The following is a 19,506-nucleotide window of genomic DNA, read 5'->3' on the forward strand; positions in this document are numbered from 1 at the left end:
CATCTGTGAATATCACTTTGCTTGTGCCCCCCCAACTTCTTAAACCTCTATCTGTGACTAACAGAGCAACGCCATCTTTTACAGCAGACATGATTTGGCGAACACGGAATAAATAAAAACTAAATGCGTGCTTCTGCATGTTCAGTGTGTGTGTATTAAAAGCTTTTTTGTACATTGTTGCTGCGTTAAAACCTGTTGCTAATGCATGCTTAAGGGGAAATATTCCATCAGAGCAAGAATAGGAATGATAAATGTGCACATATACCAGGCTGTATTCAGAGTTAATGTTGCTTGCTGTGATATCAAGCTGCTGGAAACAAACATATTCCATTAGCCAGTCTGGGATATATTACAAACCCTGATCACACAGCCAATCCGCAGCCCTCCTTCCATTATCCATCCAATCATGTGCACCCTCTACCTCCCTCCCTCCCTCCCTCCCTCTCCACCCCTCCCGTCAATGAAGCAATGGCAGGCATCGCTCCCACAAACTCTGCCCGGCTCCCAATCTGCTCTCGCTTCCCATCTCCTGGCGAGCATAACTCAGCGAGGGGTATGACTTTCTCTCAAAAGCTAGATGTGAGAAATGTATATATTTGTAAGTGCTAATACGAAGCGGCGCAGAATGTCGGGCCAGCACCAGACAGATGGTTCTGAGAGAGGCAGAAGATCAGAGAGAAGCTGCCTCCCACCTCTCTGTCCCCATTCCTGAGAGAAGGCACTATCACAGCTCTGCATGGCACCAAGGAGCTTCAGTGTACAAAAGCAGCCTTAATTCCCCCGATGGTGGAATCAGCTCACTTGTACAAGGGTATCAAAGTGGTTCATCAGTGAGAGGATATTTAAAACCGCCACTCTCAAAAGCCTATATAACCATGGGTGGAATACTGTTGGGAGGTGTTGTGGGGTGGTGAAGGACAAATAAAGGCACACAATAGAAAAAACAGATAAACAACACAACAAAGAAATGGTGATGGAGATAGAGGGTAGGAAACCCCTTCTCAGCTTTGCAGCCGAGTGACTAATGACATGGAAATTCTTTGTATGCAACTGGTTTAAAGGCACAATTAGCCTTGCCCCGTGTGTCCTTCCTCAAGCACTGCCTGTGCAGATTAATTGATATAATCAAAGGCCAAGTGAGCTTAATTTATGAAGCCAGAATTCTCTGGAGCAAAAGTTATACTGTGTGAACAAAAGGAATGACTGACTCACTGTACTTGCGCTGTGTGTAGGAGGGATTTCATGTCTTTATTTGGCATACATCTGTTTTACACTTGGCTTGCTATGACACCTCATTGGAGGCCAGGGTCAAATAAAGTGCAGGAGAGCTTAACAGCACTCGCACACCAGGGGAGGTAGAGCTACTCGGCAACTAAAACACAAGACAAGCGCACAAATGGATTCACACACGCAGATGGACAAGAAACCACACAAGTTTCTAGACACTGAAAAATGGGACATGCAGCCTGTGTGTGGCTTCATCAGCCAGGCTTTCAACAGTCCACATTAAATGGCTCAGACACATGTACAATAATCGACTCTGCCTCGTGCTCTGCTTCTGTCTTTCACTATCTCTGTCTATCTGAAACTCACAATTGGAATGTGCAACAATTCACCCACAGTGCAAAGAACTCAATCAGGGGCCAAGGCGCCACAGCAGGGCTGCCTCCACGCAGAAAATATGTTGCTGGGCTTGGCAGAAAGTAGAGGAAGGTGGCGCAGAATCTGCCGATCGATTGGGATTCTCATTGTTCAGATGGGATATAAAGCTCTCTTTGTCTGCCCATGCTCTTCTGACCTTTATCGGGCCAGCTGAAGAAGGCAAACGCCGCCAGGCCGAGAGGGAAATGGAGTGTCTGTTTTGCACTTAACGCACTGCACACAGATTGCAAAGCTGGCATGGTGCAGCGGCCACAGACTGTCTGACGACCTGGGCGCTCTCCGCCCTGCCCGACCTTGGTACCGCTGCGCCTGTGTGCCAACGAGGGCTCCATAAGACCCAGTTCACGCCTGGAAGAGAAAAAAAACATACTCTCCCTGAGACAAGGCTGGAAAACAGAAACAGGCTCGAGACACAGAGTTCATTAACAGATAAACGACGGGAGGTGGGAAAAGAGAGAGAGATGGGAATAAACGAGGAAATGACGACGGACAGAAGATACGGGGAGAGGTTGGCAGCCGTCCATGAAAAAGACAGCTGGCAGCGACATCCTTCACAAACCTGGCGACGCAAGCGGCATGATGGAAGCAACCTCCAGAGACATGTAGAGAGGGAGAGAGGAAGAAGGAGAGGGGGTACGGAGGAGAGGGGGGTTGTGGTGGTAGATAACGTGGCTTTTCGTCTCCAGATTCCCGTGCTAATTAACACAGTTCCACATACAAGGCCCCCTGCCTGCCTCGCAGCCTGGCCCCGGTCTTCAGTGCCGACACAGAGGGACAGAGAGCAAGCGAAAAATGAGTGTCTGTGAGGGTGCGTCAGGACGGGCCGGGGGAGTGTAAGGGATGAAAAGGGATGAAAGGTGAGGCTAGGTTTGGTGGCCTTGTCTGAAGGTGAGTCGGCTCCCCCGCCAGCCAGCAGCCTGGTTCCTCTGGCGGAAAGAAAGGAAGGGTGGGGGTTGAAGACGGATGAGTCGGAGCACGGGGATGCTGATCAACAGCCGAGTCGCTCACCGGCCATCTCACTCTGTCGCTCACCTCTTCCACAGGGAGCAAGTGAGAGAGAGTGACAGAGACAGGGAGAGAAAAGTGAGGAGGCCAATGAGCCGGCACCGGTCCAGTCACAACACCACAGACACAAATCCTGGTTCTGTACCATTAGCTCCAGACTGTCATAAATCAGACAAAGCCAGCCAGCAGGACAGAGGGAGAAGGCCAAACAGAGAAGTCAAGAAGCCACAGACACACAGCACTGATCAGACAGCAAGGGGGGGAACAAATAGCAACCTTTGAACAGAGGAAGCATTTATAACAACACAAGACAGACTCCACACACATAATGGAGGGGCTAGAGACCAGGGCTGGGTTCAACCTCAAATTCTTTAGAGTCCTGACAGAAATGTGTCCATAGCATTGAATACTTGGTCAGATTTTTTGTCTTCTTGATCATTTATTCTTTGATCAGACACTTGCTTATTTAAATCAGGATGTTTATGCCTTTAGATAGGTGTTTGATAGAAGGGAGATGAAAATGAATGTAGAGAGATTGGGGACAACATGCAACAACAGTCACCTGCTGGATCCGACCCCAGGGACGCTGCAGTTCATGATCATTACCTCAAGGCCAAGACACACCAAACAGACATCAAAGAACTAGCCACGATGAAGGCCAAGTGTCGCCTACAGTCATCTGTCTCAGCCACACAGTTGCAGGTGAACACACCACAAAGACTACAGCCACAAGACAAATCTCACGTACCTTCTGCACCTGCATGAGAGGAAATAATTCTCCAAACCAGCAGGCAGCGTTGGTCTGTGTTCGTCATTCATAAAGGGAAACTGGAAGCCGGGGTGCGTCATATCATCTCGTTCACGATAATACCGGTATAATTTTTAATGTCATATGAAATATTCATACCGTGATACTCGCGACATATTGACCTCATACTGCAAGCAACAAGAATGGCTGAAAGCGAAATTATTACAGGCTCCAAGGTGGTTCCAAAAAGAGGAGCAGCTTCAGTAGTGTGGAATAGTATGTGGCATCCTGAATTTTTTATGAACAGCCCCGGACTTCTCAGACTTTTATAGTGACTTACCCCTCAGAGGGAACTCATTCAGCAGCTCCTCCGGCAGCAGCACAGTGTCTCTCCCTCTCCTCTCTCGCTGTGCGCACATGGGAGTCGGTGTCGTCAAGTGATTTTGTCATAAACCTTTGGTAATGTAAACCTATGTGACACTCATGGGTCACTCCATATATGTCAATGTGTGGTGGTTGTGGTATCATAACAGCCTGTCACAGGTTACAGCGTGATGATTAGAAGAGAAATGGCAGAGCATAAAGGTCCAAGTGGAAAAAAAAAACCAACTCAATCATTTAGGATTTTACTTAAAAGAAGGAAATCACCTGCTGATTTATATATAGAGATCCCAGGGGACATTTTTTATATTTGGGAGCTGTTTAAATGTGTAATTTGTGATAGACTTAATTTTTTTAAACTATTAATATTGTATACAGAATCTGAATCTCACTCTGAGTAACTCAAGAATATCGTTATCGCAAAAATACCCTGAAATATCATGATATTATTTCAGGGTCATATCGCCTACCCCTAACTGGAAGACTGACAGGACTGATTCAAGACACTAGTTAGTCAGTTGCACATTCACAACACAACCTGATGTTGAAAGAACAAAGCACATTTACCGTGTGCTACAAACAATAACACAAGCAACTACAGACCATTTCTGCTAAAAGAGCGCAGTGGCTAAAAATATAATCTGAATAGAACAAGCTTGTTTTGATCTCACACCCTCTTGACTTTAACCATTTGCTTACTTTCCTCACTTCTGTTTTTTCTTCTCATGCATAAAACTGACCTGCCAGATTCTACTTGCTGAATCAGCCAAAAAACAGGCGACAAGTGCCGACAAGTGCCGACAAATGCCTAAACTGCACAACACACAGCAAAAACTTGGGCTCACTGATGGTCCAACACTGACCACCGACTGAAACTCCTCGGCCACCAGAGTGCCCTAAAACTTTAATATTTCCATACTCGTACTGCTGCTTTTGTGCTAATGCAACATTATGCAGTGAGAAGTTTGCCAGAATTTGTTAAATGAAAAAGGGTTTATATTCATTAAGCTATTGTGTTGGCACAGACATTCAAGTATTGTGTTGGCACGGGTCTCAATAATTTTACCAGCTTTGGGACAGAGTGAAAATATGCTTAGCATTTCTAATTGTAGCCTAGAATTTTGTATCTCATCAAATCCTGCATTAACATACACACGATCCAGATTGTCCTGGTGCTCGTAAACTAGACATTTAGTCATTAGGATTTTGTCATTGTAAATTGTGATCCTCGATTGGAACATGTGGGTTAGCGTTTCCACTTGGTAATGCCATTACTGGAGCAAAAGCCTCATTAGCATTACTGCATGTAATAACCTCGACAAGGGATTTCCTAACCCAGTTTTCAACCACACCCAGCCCAGGCATGCTGCTTTGGCAAGCGCCCTACTGGCAGATAAACAACACATCTGCCGCCCTGCTCAGAAACTTGTCCATATATATTGTATGAACCACTGGAGAAAATACAGTTGTTTTTTGTATGAGTGTGTGAGTGTGTGTGTGTGGGGGTGAAAAGTGTATAGTAGAGTATAGTGTGTGCGAAAAGATTAGATTCCATGTGTGTAGGAAGCGAGGCTCCAGATTGGTACAGACTGGCTGCGAAGCAACTCCTGGTCTTGCAGCAAGTTCTGGTGAGCGCGTGCCAATCCTACCTCACACAGCGGCACGCCATGGGGGGCTGAACACTTCTACACTGTGATCCAATTAATTTCATCTCCGCACGCCACACATTTTGACATGCTAGGAGCGTAAAGAGAGGAAGTGGAGGTTTGAAGGGGGTGGAGGTGAGCGGTGAGGCAAGTGGGAATAAGTGAGAAAGAGGGAAGAGGAAGGATGGGCAAGGGCTGGGGAATCTTCAAATTTCCCCGTATCTTGCGTTTGAGTTTCTGCACAGGGGGAAGAAAATGCAATTACACGTGCCCTCTCAGCCTTTTCAGGCAAGTGTGGTGTGTAGAAGTGAAGGGGGTAGTAGTGGGGTTTGTGCCCTGTGGCGGCCAGCACTCCCATACTCTATGCTAATAAACGCTTGTTCTGCATTCTAACAAGCATTTGGTGGCAAGGCTCTGTGTGGGGAGCAGCAGAGGGTGAGTGCAGAACATCAGCATTGTAAGAGGTGGGGGAGGGCGGCGGGTCTGTCGCCTCGTGTCTCGGGAGATAGTAGGAATAATGAAAAACTCTGCCGGGACTTCAAAGCAAAGGGCTGGTCATTTCCTGTGGTGATGGCTGATACGGGTCTACATGTTCGGGCAACAAGCACGCAAACACTTAGTCACACATTCCTGCCAGCAATAACCCCGGCCGATGAACACCACTTCCTTTGATGGTATGGCTAAGCCAAGAAGAAGGAGGAACAAGTCTTTGGACATGGAACAGATTTGAAAAGCCTTTGTGTGTTGCTGCCGGAACCATCTACGTGCTTTAGCCACGGCCTCGGGGTTAACGCTTACGCCATGTGGGTGTACTGCCAGAAACCAGCTGGTGATGTTAACCATTCCTTCACGCTTTAATTTTTATAGAGTATTTAAATTTGACACCAGCAACATGTGGCCAAAAACAACACAACATAGAACAAATTATTGTCAGAGGGGAATCAGACATGTAAATACCTGTAGACCTTTTCTTGGCAGACCTATTGGCATGTTACAGCGGGCATAATTAATAACATTAATAATTTAGGTGTTCCAGTTCCAGTGATCTGGTTGTGTGCATGGAGGCTCACTGGCATGGCTTACTGGGTCATTTGAATGGAGCAGAGCCATCGGGGACTACGTTTACATGCACAAAATATTCAGTTATTTGCCCTTACTATGAAAAAGACAATATTTCTACAAAGTTGTTTACATGGCTAATGAAAAATGAATATTCAACTAATATTCCTGTTTACATGCAGCCCTGCATACTCTGATTAACGTGCCCTGACATGTCATTTATCACATCAAAATATGGAAAAGTGGAACAGCTGTAGCCGCTTCTATGCATCAAAACAGGATTCTTTTTTCACAGTTTTCCACCGGTGGCAGACTTGTTTGACCATACAAACACAGCCTTCCTCTTTCATACCTTCAAACACCTTTTTGGAAAGGTTGCCATGGCTATATTTGTGCAATCCAAAAACGTTGTGTTATCCAAATCATAGTAATATTTAAAAGCAGGTATGTCCCGTTTTCAGGTCAGAAACATGGGCTTTCTTGGGGGACATGCATCTTCACCTCACAGCCTTGCAAACTGTTGGCTAGTTGGTTTGTGTACAACAAATCCAAGACAAAACACAGAGCCGACCATAAAGTGGTAAGAGGCCATGTGTCGCAAACTGCAGTAAAAACCCAAGTTAAAATGCATATTCTGAATGCTAAATGTCCAAAAAATGCTCCTAAAACCCAAATAATACCATCTTATCCCACATGGCTTAATCCTAAAAAAGGTAAATTCTGAAAAAGGGCTAATTCAGAATGTCCAAACGACAAACTATTAGTAGCTACACCTTGTCAAAATAAATCAAATCCTATATGACTGGACCATGTGGGAATTTAATTTGAAAGGACAGTCACTGGAAGTGACCACATTCAGCAGTCCGACAGTAGTCACATTTCCATTTAATTTCCAGGGCTGGTACCTGCGGTTATCACACAGGCTAGTTAATAACATGTTGGGCAGGAAATCCAAAGTGTGGGATCATTTTGAGAAGGTGAAGGACGAACCCAAGGTGATATGTAAACTCATATTCATTGGTCGACTACAAACATGATGTATCTTCTGAAACATGTCAGTAGCTACATGCCCATTAGCCCACAGCGTCATTAACAGGCGGCTCGCTCAGTGTGTGACGTGCACTTGTAGATAAAATATAGGCCCACATTAATGAAGGTTCATTAGTACGGTTTTGTATTTCTCTGTAATGTATTGTGTTGCCCCACCCAAACTATATTATCCAATAATTAAATCAATATTGTAAACATGCGGGCAACTAGTCGACTAATGGCCCTAAATGACAGCTATTAATCGACTAGGAAAATTCTTAGTTGGGGGCAGCTCTACTGAATATGCGGTTTAAAAGACCTGTATCAAATTCACAATATTGTCATGTTTGGAATAGTAGTGGGATATAAATGTGCATGTAAACATAGTCACTAATATCATTTGTTACAACTGTGTTTTTTCCTGCTCTCACCAGTCTTAACATCTATCATGACAGAGTACGATAAGGCTTCTTGTCCAACATCTCAAAATGTAGGCAAATTTTTCCATCCAAGAGATTTCCTGAAAAATATCAAGCCACTCCTCTGTCTTTGGACTTTGAACCAGCTTCTCATTTCAACTTTTCCTCCGGCTACAAACAATATTTTAGTCAGGTATCCATTCCTCCCTTGTATAACCTCCTCAGTGTTCCCATGATACATTACATAACAATTGTTGGGAATGGCATGCACAGTACTGTATTTGTCAGTTTCAGAAATTATAAATGAAATCAATACTCATAGCCTCCAAAACAGTGCTGTTCTTGTTATTTCTGTACTACCACCTCCTCCCCTGAGGTTTCAGTTAACTATTTTTCATTTAAATGATTGTCACAAAATGCAAAGAACAAACCAACAAACAAAATAACACATGCAGGGGAAAAAAAACAGTTCAGACGTGGCAAACTGTCTCAAAGATGTTGACGGAAAACGTGTGTGTTGCTCATCTTTGGGTCAATACAGCTCGACATGTACAAGCATGTAGCAGCAGCACAATCGGAGTGGTAATCTATGTGAGGGAGGAAGGGCCACGCTAACATAAACAAGCCCGCAGTGGCCATTTCTGGCCGATCCCGTTTCTTATCATATCATCTACTCCTGTTATGAAAGCCAGACTGCCCTGCAGGGTTTTTGTTATTGTACGCATGTGTGTGTGTGTGTGAGTATACACCCAGAAGCACATACACGTACGTCTGTGTTTCTTGTGTGCAAGTTACCAAGAGCACACATGAGACAGAGCGGACAAAAACACACATCTGGTTCCATTCAGGATGCCTGGAATTTTTTTGCCTGCTCGGTTCAGATTACTTCCCGAGCCCCCATGCTGGCTGCGCAGGAGAGCAGATAAACTATGCCGCTCAACACAATGTCTCGCCTATTCAACACTGGAAGGGTGTAGGTTGACAAGGAGTAGAGGTGAAGCTGAGTTTACAGGCGGGGCTCTGGGTGTAGACGGGCCTGGAGCTAGGTATGCTAATTTATTGCTTCACAACCACTGCAGACCTCTCCTTACAATATGTGGAGTGGGAGTGGATCCCCAGGGAAGGGCACGTTAAAGGTTTTGCCAGACTGAACAGCACCTTAATATGATCCCAACCCCTTCCATTGACATCCACTGGGGAAAAGCTCCAGCAGTAGAGGGCCAGCTCTGTAGAGATTCACACCAGAGAGACAGAGATACAAGGTCAGGAGACTAAGAACTGAGAGCATTGGTTAAAGCTGTGTTGCAGGGCGAAACCACGTGAGAGAAGAGCAGGAGAATAGATATATTTTCCTCTGTTTTCAGTCAGAAATCCAACTAAAGTAAACCGTGTTTATTGTTGTTTTGCTGCAAGAGACCCTACGCGCAGCAATAAAGTACAAGATTATTTCTATTCCAAAATGAAACATCCACACACCTTGGGATCAGTTCGCTCTGCACAACAATCTTGCAATAATTCCTGAACGTCACCTTTGCTTTACATTTTACCCTCCTTCCAATTCCCCCACCCTATTCTCTTATCTCCCAGGTTTGACTGAGTGATGTCTTCAGCCAAAATCACCTCGTCTACTCCGGTTCCCCAGGAGATGGAGTGCCAGTGATGTAGACGATTCAATCAGCGAGAAGTGAAAGAGCAGATCACAGACAATACGCCGCGGCCCCATTACCCCCAGTCCTTGGTTACCGCTAGCGACGCTTAGCTCGGGCCCCCACCTAATGGGCCATAATATCATTTTACGCCATGTTCCAGCTCTTTATACTAGCTCTAAACATAACTCTGTCGCCAAGGCACAATAAAAACAGATATATTTCTTTATTACTCCTCACGAAGCATATCACCAGATCTGAGCACCCCTACAAAGGAAACTAATATCTTCAGGAACCCGTTCTTTTCATTGGCTCATTTAGGGCAGACGCACAATTGTTATTACATTGAGCTGCACTCTGCCGGCCTCACCTCTCCGTGCCATTCACTCAGAGTATAATGGATGTTTTATTATAATCAAATGAATATAATGTCTTCACCATAAATAACCTACTGAAAAAGCCATTTTCTCTGCCTTGCAATATGTTTAAATGTCCATCACGCCTCAAGCAATGAGGTGCCACATGTTTAATTCAGAGCCGATGCAATTTGTGTGTTGTGTGCTACTGTATTGGGTGAAAACAGCAACTCGTCTACCCTTTACTCACCCTCACGTCCCAGAGCTGCCCCCTTCCACTCACCCAATCATCACGCTCCACACTTTCTTGCGTAGAGTCATGCGAGGCTCCGGCAGGTTCATTACTTTGCATGATAGCAGGAAGGGGAAATGTCACCTGGGTACTCTGCTTTTGAGGCAATTCACTTTCTTCATCTCACAGGGCAAACGCTACGCTTGTAAGTCTTGAGCCAGATGAGCAGAATTTCACTTCGTCGAGGGGCAAGTTATTATCCACAACTAGGAATCATCCCCTACGCGGCATACGGTGCCATTGTCCTCTGTACCCTATATATCATCAGGTCTGACCAGCCCATTTACACTTTGGGGATCTGACAAGAGATGAGCGAAAACTCGGGTGCGAACATGTGTGCCTGTGCGAGTGTGTGTGGCAAAACGGAGCAGGCGGGGAGTTGGGGAATCCAATCTCTCACACAGAGGAGCAGAGACAGGCAGGCAGATATGCTCCAGGCCCAGAATAACCCAGGCAGTATCCATGAATGAAATGACAGGATTACAGGGGTATTAGAAAACCTGCTGAGATGGTTGATAATGCTGTTTATGGTTGGGCGTCACACCGCTTGCAGGGAAAAAGTCTAACTGTTTGACTAATGAAAAATATGGACAAGCTCTTCACATAGTCACCAAGCAGAAAATTCGAGGCCAGGGGGTCTCCCTCTCTGTTTACAGTAATGGTTTGGTGTTAGCTACTTGACGGACATAAACACAAATACTTACAGATTTATGTCAGCTGCATCATTGTGGATGAACCTCTTAAAAATGAGGACAGTAAACATAAGCCCCCCCTATCCTGGTTGAGAATGGGATTATTGTTGTGTCAACAACCCCCCCTAGATAATAGTAATTACTGCCCTTGCTGCAGCGCCATCAGACTGCAACTTTGCTAGCTGACAGCTTGGTCCTAATTACCAAGAACCACCAATTACTGGCTCCATTTCATTATTTATATTGCTCAGCACACCCAAATAAAAGAGACTTCAGTGACTCTGAGCAGTCACATCTCTGGCAGCTGCAGAGGAGCATCCGGAGGACCTGCTGAATCATTGTCTCCTAGTTTTTTCCTGACAATATAATAGTCAGCATGCAAACACAACATTGTTAGTGCAAAGAAAACGGAGTAAGAATAGGAAAACGAAGCCAATAGGGGGGTTGCCTTCACTTCCTCTTTGCCAGCCACAGGAAGTAATTTAGATGCAAAGGAAGTGCATTATCATCTCTTTTTTACCACTTGCTCACGCTCACCTGCCAACGGGGCTGCAGAATCGATTCAAAAAACATCAGCCCTGGAGCCTTTAACTGCCGAAACAGTTTGTGTGTCGTATCTACGTTCATGTTTCATTCATTCCACTGTGTGATCCATGTTAGAATAATTGGCGCGTCTGCCACCATGTAAAAGATGCCTCTAAAAAGAATTATAAGGTAAAAACACAATTCTTTATCTGGTGAGTGTATTCAACCATACAAACACACATACACACACTGACTTTCGCAGATGTTTCCCATCACCCTCTGCTGCCAAGCGTCATCCAGTGATGGCTGAGAGGAGGGGAGAGGGGGCCAGGCGGGGGTGTGAAATTCTGCTATCCCTGCTCCAGTGAATTCTGCAGGAACTTGGCAGATCATTGTGGAGATTTGTATGTCTGTGGATTTGATATGAAACTGTTCAAGAGGTTCGTCTGGAGTCTGTCTCTCAATGCGCCTCCCCTTAAAGTGGGCCTGGCTGTTTAGCTTATGTTCCTGTAAAGCCTGACGGCCACATTTCTCAACCACCAAGGGTGCAGATGGGCGATTAACTTGGCAGACAGGTCTTACACCATCATCTGAAAAATAACCATTACAACACTTGGTTGCTTCAAAAAAAAGTATGCCTCTGAGTCAAGAAAAGCCCATAATCCTCAAATAGAGCAACCACACAAAAAGCACCTGCATCATCTATACAGATTTCTGCAATCATACACCTTGTTGATTAACAAAAGACCCTTTCTCTATTGGTAATTCAGTGCAAATTCAATGAATCACAAAACCTGCTCAAACAGCAGCTCATGCTCAGCAAGCTGCAAAGCATGTAAAGCTATCACGTTCCAAAAGGACAAGCTGTCTCAAAAAAACGATTAAGTATGTACAAAAGGAATCTACCGTAGCGATCCAAAGCGCTTAGCATTTAGATGACAGTTGCGCAGGGCAGGCTTTGTTTGCAGGGGCTGGAGTGGAGCGGTATATGTGGCCCGGAGGCCGGATCTGTTCCAACTGTGCCCTGGCAAGAAAATGTTCGGCCCAGTCAGCCTCGACAGCTTGGATATTCACAGGGGGCGGTGGAAAACTGGAGGGCTGCAGTACCACATTGGAGTTGGGGGAGCTCGGAGGTGGGGGGGTGATGAGTCAGGAACAAGGTGTTTGATATTATTTTAGTACCGCAAGGACGTGGCATTTGCTGTGTTCGATGAGCAAAACTGAATGCGGGGCGACGATGAGGGCCTCGTGTCTGTGCTGGCCTGCGGTGATTTAGGTTTATCATCTGGCAGGTACGTCTGGAGGGAGCGAGCAGCATTTTTAACTACCTTTACACATTCTGAAGGTGTTAGTTTTAATGCCGGCACTGCAATACCTTGCTTTGGTGATGATGAATTTTTAAAAGCCTGGAATTGAATAATACATCTATCACCGCAGAGAAAACAAAAATGACACTCATGAGAAAAAACAACAAACACAGCATGAACACGAGGTTTTCTAACGTACATTTTCTCCCCCAATGACCTTATCATAGCAGTGAGCTTTAGATTACATGACACAATGACAGTTTCAGAGTTTCAACAGATCACAGACATTAGGATCATCTCTTTGATTCAGTGTGACAAATGAATTATTCACTCTCATCTCTGGGGATGCATAGTTCTGACTAATTTGAAGTATCATATAAAGGACTTTAGATGTCGGACCACTTTCTCCTCATTAGATTAACCTGACTTAACTTTAAAAAGTGCCACAGTCAGGGTCTGACTATCAGTAATATTTTAAACAAACCTGGAGCCTTTTTCAAAAACAATATTTTGTTTGGGCTTACTCTTTGAAATATTATGCGTCAAAAGGTTTCGCTATCCATTAACTGGTCTTGTTTACCTATTTTCACTATATTCTTCAAAGAAAGACACTTTAAAAAGGTAAACTAAACGAGTGTCTCGCACAAGAGTGGGAGTGTGGAGCTGTATAGGTGACTGCATTGATTAACGTTCAAAGTATGTAAAGTAACACAGCAGATAAAAAGGTCAGCGTCGCGCAGAAAGTTGCAAATATGACAACAAAAACAAGAGATTTGTTTGCTCTTGTGCATCTAAATTCATTCATCCCCAAGAACCTCTCTGCTCCAGGGTTGTGCCAAGGCAAAGCCTCATGGGAGGAATGATTGACACCTCCTAATCCTCATGGATACCAAAAAGCATGTCATTACCATGACATTTACACCATCTTCTGGGAGGTGAGATGAAGCGTGAGAACAACAAAGGGATAAAAACAGTGAAGAAAACTCTAAAAATAAGACGTGTGAATTTTTAATGTGCTGTGTTTTGGGTCACAAGTGTAGCTTAAGTACTTTCAGAAAAGAAAGCGTTCCTCCGCCCAACTTCTATTAATTCAGCACAGCTAGAACAACCACCTAGGGTAGCCTACATTTCAAATGAGCCATATTTTGTATATCTTTAACACCAGCGGGCAGGCTGGCAGGCATGCAGCACTGGAGGAAATGTGATGGAAAGTGGAGCACAAGAGTTATGACCTAAGCAAGCGGCTGATTATGGAGAAGATGAGTGAGAAAAGGACTTGTCTGTCAAACTAAGCCCTTCACAGATGGACGAGTGTGGCACACTAAGAAACCAGCAAGTCCTGAGGCTTTGTGGCAGCTTTGGGTTTTAAGGTACACCACAGAAACAGTTTAGGAGGAAGTGGGTAAACCCAAAGACAGTACATCATGTACAGTCACGTTAATATTCCTCACAAGGGATGTCAACAGTTAACCGTTAATTGGTTAACCACCAAGAATACTTCTGACCGGTTATGAATGTCAGTCTATGGTATCGATAATTACCACTAGTAACCCTGTCCTGCCCCAACAGTGCTGCTGTGGAAACATCATGTCCACCCTCTGGTCTCCCCTTGGTCACCCCGACGAGTAGGTGGCTCAATTTTGAGCTGCAAACCCCATTTAGCATTGTTAGCTTCACTCTTAGCGCCATTAGCGGTGTCAGCCCAGCTAGTGGTGCCATCATATTTAACAATGCTTTAGGGGTTTTACAGTTAAAAATAAAGATGTGGGGGAGATCGGAGGGTGGCCACCATGTTCCCATCCCATAATCGCGAATGAGCAGCACTACTTGCTAGCTTCCGCCCGACCCAGCTGGTGCGCAGTGCAGAGCGGCCAAGGCTAACATAGGCTAACCAGTGGAGATTGGAGGGTGGGCAGTGAGCACTATGTTTCAGTATGTTAACACAGCTAACCGGCTGTATGTCATCAAAGCCTTAAGAAAATTAAATTAAAAGGCAAGATATTTACATCACACAACATTAAAATTTCACAACCTTTAAATGGATAGAGTTTGAAATGTGGTGCTAAACTCACACTGAGTCACTGAAGCACCGGACTAAAAGAAAAGGCCTCTTGTATTTCACAACATTTTGCGTTTTTACTTAAAAATAAACCTGTCATGTCTGGCTATTGAACACAAAATTAAGCAAAACTGACATCCCTATTCCTCACCTTTTCATTCATCTCAACGACTGAGTGAATCATGGTGAGACGTGGTCGTTTTTCCACTCTCGAGTCAAGTATGAACAGAAGAAGCTTTTACAGCTGTCTATATAAAACGATTACAGCAGCAGTTAATTGCAGGGGATCTTCATTTAATGAGCATCAGAGCAAATTTAATTACTTGCAGCCCTTAATAAACAAGCACAGAAACCTAATGGTGTGCAAATAAAAGTTTTGACAGAATATAACTTATCCTAACTTGTAGGGCAAGACTTGACTTATAATTGGACCATTGTTTCCTGACACACAAACACAGTGTTGACCATTTACTAGCCAGCAATGTTCCACTTCTATGAGCGCAATAACAAAAAGTGTTTTCATTGGTGGCACTTGGGGGCTGACCCTTGTATCTCCCAGGTGAGATAGTCAGCTATCTGCTGGGTAGCAAAGTTATTGCCTCACCCCTTTCCCTCGGCTCTGTACACCCTATCTGCTCAGGCCTTTCCCTAGAGCTCACTATCGCCTTACTACCTCTACTCTTGTACTGACAGCCAAACAATGGGAGCCAGGACTGCCTTAACGAGAAGAAAGTGGAGGCTCGACTAATTAGAGGCACCCCCACCCCCCACGCCTTCGCCTCCAACCTCTGCTGTTAACTTAGAACAGTGTGATACAGCCTGGCCAAGCCTGGGACTGTTGGGCCCATCGTGAGAGAAATCGGGCTGGAAGTTGCTTTTTTTTCCTGGCAGCTGGCCAATGGGGGACCGTAGTAATTGCCCGAATCCCACTGTGGCAAGTGAGGAGAAAGAGTGTGAGGGTGGTACAAGCCAAGGAAAGTGAGAAAATGCTGGGACCAAGAGTAGGCATGAAAGTCTAGCAAAAGAAAAAAAAGACAGAAAAATACAGATCTGGAAAAAGGAGACAGAGAGAGGCTTTGAAAAATGAGGCACAAAAGATAAATGTTTGTAAGAAGAAACACGGGATGACATGTGGGACAAGTGATTCAGGAAAAAGTAAGAGCCTGAGGACTCTTCGTTGCGTGAAAATAATACAAGTAGAAAGAAAACTGGACAAAGTATTGGGAGTGTAAGTGAAAATAGAATGACCTCGGGTGCTACTCACTAGGGAGAGGCAGACAGGGGTGCAGCGAGCGTCTTGGCTGTTGGAGTGGAACAGAGCAGGGTGCAGCGGCGGCAGCACAGTGGGCCCTCACTGGACACTTCAATCACAGGCAGCCAGAGCCCCGGGCAAACTTGGCCAATTAGCCGCACACTGCTGCTGACCCCCAGCTTCATTAAGGGCCCCGGCTCTGGATAAGGGGAGAGGGGAGAGGGGGAGGAGAGGATTAGGGAGAGAGAGAGTCAGCACTGGCCAGGTTTGAGAAGACACACACATGCATTTGCACGGACACACACGCTAGAGGTGAAGCTCAAGGTTACAGATAAACACAATCAACTGTGGGAGCACCCCATGCCACACATGTGCGCGCTCGCCGAATTACACTCGCGCCTCCCTGTGGGTTTACACCCTGCAGCAAAGGTGGCGGTGAGGGGGTGAGAGCCACAGAGGCCAGAGGGCGCAGCTCTCCCCTCTTTCCCATAGCGCTGCACTGACAGCAACAGGTGTGGTGGCCAGCAGACATGCAATTACCAGGCTGAGAATCTGCTCTTTGTGACAGAGACAACGGCGGATCTGAGAGAAGATCAGAGCTAGAGGGGGAGAGGAGTGGAGCGAAGTGGGAGGAGAGGCGAGAGACGAGGAGGAAGAGAGGAAGATACAGACTACTGAAAGTCCCTGGAGGGGAGACAGAGCGAGAGCGAGAGAAGGAGAGAGATTTCCAGTCCGCTCTTTTCATCGCAAATCCCTCGCCGGCAGAGTGAAGAAAAAAAAATAGATCAAAAACCAACACATACAGTAGCAATGACACACCTGTTGTTCTGCAGTAGAAATACAGATTTACACGCTTTGGTGGTGTAGAGAGACCTCACATACATGTGTGCACAACAATGAGACAAAGGAGAGAGTAAACTGACAGCATCCTATTTCAATTCAGATTGGGTGGGGCTGTTTGGGTGCTTTGGGACAGGTTGCGCTCAATGAGCCCTGACAGAAAGACTGCTTGGTGTATGCGCGTGTGTTTGTCTGCATTGCAAGTGTGTATATCCACATGGGACATCCGCTTGCATCAGCCTTGTGATGGACGGTGCTCCAGGGTGGGGGTAGCAGCAGCAGCATCTTCTACTCTTCTCTCCCTCGTTTTCTCCGCTCTCCCTCTCCGATTACGGGCCTTCGATCAGGCTAAAGTAATGTTTGTGCGCCTTGCCACCAGTGTAGCAATAAGTGCTGTCAGAAACCTTGCATGCTTGGGTGGAGAGGAGATACTGGCCCTTTCTTTAAAACAAGCCAAGGATAAAAGATCAATGGCCCAATTCAAGGCCATGAATTGGAGGGAAAAGTTCACAAACATAGTGGGAGATTATGAGAGGGAGATATATGTGTGGAATGGGGGGGAACGGAGAGCGAGGGGGCATCTAGCTCATCTGTGTGCTAGTGGCTTATTGATCGGTGGAGACACACAGCTCCCAGCCATTCATCACAGGGCACTCAGGCCCTTAGATAACTCCTATGATAGTGCCCTGCTACTGAGCAGCTGCAACTGGCCAGATCCATTATCCTTCAAAGTAAGCCCCCTAGCCTGGGAACAGGCATGGTGGGGCTGCTGGGTGACAGCCTGGAAGGAGGGCTGGAATGGAAATGGAAAAGACCAGGCCTGTGGTTAGGAGCCTGAGGCTGAGGATAGTGTACACAAAGGCAGGAGCTGGGGTTGAAGGGGCAGGGTTTTATGAAAAATGGTGCTCCGACAGCCAGAACAGAGATGAGAAACTGTCTGTTTGCACCAGTTGGAGGGAAAAAAAATGTGACGGCACTATTGTTTCCATTTCTCGGCCAAACAGTATTAGCAAAGCTGTTTTATAGCAGATAGCACCACAAACCATCCAAGCGACAGGCAGCTCGGAAAACTGCTGAGTGGCTCTGTATGTGTATGTGTGTGTGTGTGTGTGTGTGTGTGTGTAAAGAGAATTCCCAGATTGGGCAGGTGGGGATCAGCCATAATGAGCCATGCAGGGAGAGAAGAGAGGAGGGGGGTCAGAGTGAGGGCAAAAAAAAGAAGGGAGGAGGCCAAAGAGCGAGGGAGAGAGACAGAGTGAGAGTGATGGAGACGGGCTCAGAGCCAGAGACGTGGCCCCAAAAGAGCAATTACAGGAGCTCCAGAGAAGGTGTGGGCCCAGCCCCCAGGCATAGTTTCACACAGCACAAAGCCCTGCCAGACATGTAGTCCCAAGCACACGAACACACACACATTGTGATCTAAGAAAAACCTCCGATGAGCATAAGACACAGACGGACAAAACAGAGGAAGTTGGGTGAAAGTCAAAACGGGAAAGAAAGCGTGAGGTGTTTTGTAAACCGCGGTCATCTCAATCCAAAACATCCCCATGCCTTACTCCCCTACATGTTTTCAGAGCAACATTCTATTCTGGTCGAAACCTGTTCCCTTAACAGCATGACCCGAAACAAAAGCTGGAACTCCGGGGCTGAGGTCAGTGTGAGCAAAACTTTCAAGTCGATTGTCCTCCATGCGGTGAGGGGCTAAACAACACTGAAAAGTCTGGACAGGCTCGCACCATGGTGCCTGTCACGAATACGAGTCCGAAATGGTTTCTGAAGGCAACCGCTTCAGCTCCCTCCCCACCACCACCTCCACCTCCACCACTTAAAGGAGAACGACAGGCTGGAAAGACGCAAGAATGATAGGAGAAAAAGAAAGAGAGAGATGTGCAAACAGATAAGGAGGAGGGGAAATTAAATTAAGAGAAAAGTTCTCGCGCACCGGTATGCACCATTGATTTCCTATTCTCTTGGAAACATTTAATGAGCTTAAATAGGAGCCTCGTTTGACACTGCCACAGTGACTCGGAGGAGCCTCCCAGTGAGAGGAAATCGTTCAACGGCTGTGACGGCTACCAGAGGGGGGTGGAAGATGGAGAGGAGGTGGAGGAGAGGAGGGGGGGGAGTGAAGGTTTTAATGCCAAAGCAAGAGATGTGTGCAAGACAGATGTTGGATTATGCTCGGGAAATGGTCCATGGGTAGCATTACTTGCCTAGTTCTCAATGAGGAGGAGGGGAAGAGGAAAAAAAAGAATGAAGGATGAAGGAGATTACCGGAAGAGAGGCAGACGGTGGAAGAGGCTAAAGGTGGTCTGCATTCAACCAGGCTGCCTAGTCGTGTAGGTGCTTACCACTCACAACAGGCACTCATTATAACCCAACAATGTCCAAAGTGACTGACAGCTACTGCTCCACTGCAGCGTTTCACCTCATTACTTCCTGGATGACCTCCCTATGAGGCATTCAACAGATGCCTATTGCTCGGCGGCCATCTTGTTTTTCTACCCTCCCCTGCTCTCTTTTCTCCCTCTATCGGCAGGAAAACTATTGTCACTTCAGAGAGCAAAGTCCTGAGGCGCTTCGCTGCT

General features: G+C 45.9%; 1 protein-coding gene across 2 annotated transcripts in view; it reads right to left on the reverse strand.

Annotated features, from left to right (window-relative positions):
• Nucleotides 1–19,506, reverse strand: part of plxnb2b (plexin b2b) — a 175,928-nt gene that overhangs the window by 129,897 nt on the left and 26,525 nt on the right. Inside the window, exon 2 of one of the 2 annotated variants that reach the window (XM_049573257.1) lies at nt 16,091–16,277. The exons of the other annotated variant lie outside the window; for it this stretch is intronic. The gene's annotated coding sequence lies outside the window, so the exon portion shown is untranslated. The remainder of the gene's footprint in view (nt 1–16,090; nt 16,278–19,506) is intronic. 2 annotated transcript variants of the gene reach the window in all.

Source organism: Epinephelus fuscoguttatus, linkage group LG4 (genome assembly GCF_011397635.1).
Source record: "Epinephelus fuscoguttatus linkage group LG4, E.fuscoguttatus.final_Chr_v1".
In the NCBI taxonomy this organism is placed as follows: Eukaryota; Metazoa; Chordata; class Actinopteri; order Perciformes; family Serranidae; genus Epinephelus; species Epinephelus fuscoguttatus.